This window comes from Acomys russatus, chromosome X, assembly GCF_903995435.1.
Source record: "Acomys russatus chromosome X, mAcoRus1.1, whole genome shotgun sequence".
Taxonomy (NCBI): Eukaryota; Metazoa; Chordata; class Mammalia; order Rodentia; family Muridae; genus Acomys; species Acomys russatus.
Window position 1 is genome coordinate 51,921,641 of NC_067169.1, and position 1,848 is coordinate 51,923,488.

The following is a 1,848-nucleotide window of genomic DNA, read 5'->3' on the forward strand; positions in this document are numbered from 1 at the left end:
ATGTCTCTTACAAAGCTGACTGCCCACAAATCCACCGGTGGCAAAGAACCTAGGAAACAATTGGCTACAAAAGCCGCTCGCAAGAGTGCGCCCTCTACTGGAGGAGTGAAGAAACCTCATCGTTACAGGCCTGGTACTGTGGCACTCCATGAAATCAGTCGCTAACAGAAGTCCACTGAACTTCTCATTCGCAAGCTCCCCTTCCAGCTTCTGGTGCGAGAAATGGCTCAGGACTTCAGAACAGATCTGCGCCTCCAGAGTGCAACTATCGGTGCTCTGCAGGAGGCAAGCGAGGCCTATCCGGTTGGCCTTTTTGAAGACACCAACCTGTGTGCTATCCATGCCAAACGTGTAACAATTATGCCAAAAGATATCCAGCTAGCATGCTGCATACGCGGAGAACGTGCTTAAGAGTCCACTATGAGGGGAAACATTTCATTCTCAAAAAAAATTTTTTTCCTCTTCCTATCATCAGCAGTTCTGAATGTTAGGTATTTTTTCCATGTGGTCAAAAGGTACCTAAGTATATGACTGCGAGTGGAAAAATAGGGGACAGAAATCAGGTATTGGCAGTTTTTCCATTTTCATTTGTGTGTGAATGTTTAATATAAATGCAAGAGGTAAAGCATTAATGCAAGCAAAATGTTTCAGTGAGCACATTTCAACAGTTCAACTTTATAACAATTATAAATAAACTTGTTAAAAATTTCTGGACAATGCCAGCATTTGGATTTTTTAAAAATAACTAAATTTCTTATTGACGGCAACTGAATGGTGTCTGTAGCATTTTTATCATACAGCAGACTCCATCCATTCACTATACTTTTCTAACTGAGTTGTCCTACATGCAAGTACATGTTTTTAATGTTGTCTGTCTTCTGTGCTGTTCCTGTAAGTTTGCTATTAAAATACATTAAACTATAAAAAGAAAAAAAAAGAATTCAGTTGATTCAGGAAAAGCAAAATGATAGTAACTACCTATTTAATGGACTTAAAGACACACATTTGTCTTTCTTTTGAAAAGACTTATTTGTAATTTTTGTGTGTATGACTGACTTACCTGAAGGCAGGTACCCACAGAGGCCAGAGGCATTGGCTCCACTGAAACTAGAGTTACAGATGGTTGTGAGCCTCTTGCCATGGGTACTGGGAACCAAACTCAGGTCCTCTGGAAGAGCAGCAGGTGCTCTTAACCACTGAGCCATCTCTCCAGCCTCTCTCCCATTTCCCCCGCAAGCCCCATGTTTTTTGAGACAGGGCCTTATGTAACTCAGCTTGGCCTCAATTTCCCAATGCAGCAGAAGATGGCCTTGAGCGTCTGATCTTCCTGCCTCCTCATTCCAAGTGCTGGAACTACAGGCATTGTGCCTCCACATCTGGGTTATGAGGCGTCCAGGGTTTTGTGTATGTTAGGCCAGCACTCTACCAGCTGAAGTCCATCCAAAGGTGCACATTTGTTCATGTCTTTTGAATTTTCTAAAACAAACACATCAGACAGTTCTGCAGGCCAGGCAGCAGCTGTCATTGCCTGACACCTTCTGGTAAGATATAGAAAAAGCAGCACTAAAACACAATGAATCTGAGGATAGGAAGAAAGCTATGGTTTCCCCCACCCCCCAGAAACCGCGCACGTTCTTAACTGCAACCAGTGCTATACAGTGACAGAGCCCAATAGTAATTCAAAGGATCAGATTTCAACTGTAAATATACTTCACTAACACCTTAGGCGATTTATTTCATGCTAGTGTTTTCTGTAACATGCACAGGAAAGACATGCCTTAAAGGTCTGCTTCCAAGATGGCCATGATGGCTCTCACATCAGCACTCAAGAGGCACAGGCAAGAAGAT

The 1,848-nt window shown here is 42.7% G+C and overlaps 1 pseudogene; it reads left to right on the plus strand.

The window, feature by feature from the left end:
- Window positions 1-547, plus strand: LOC127184891 (histone H3.3C-like; annotated as a pseudogene).
- Window positions 548-1,848: the final 1,301 nt, after the last annotated feature.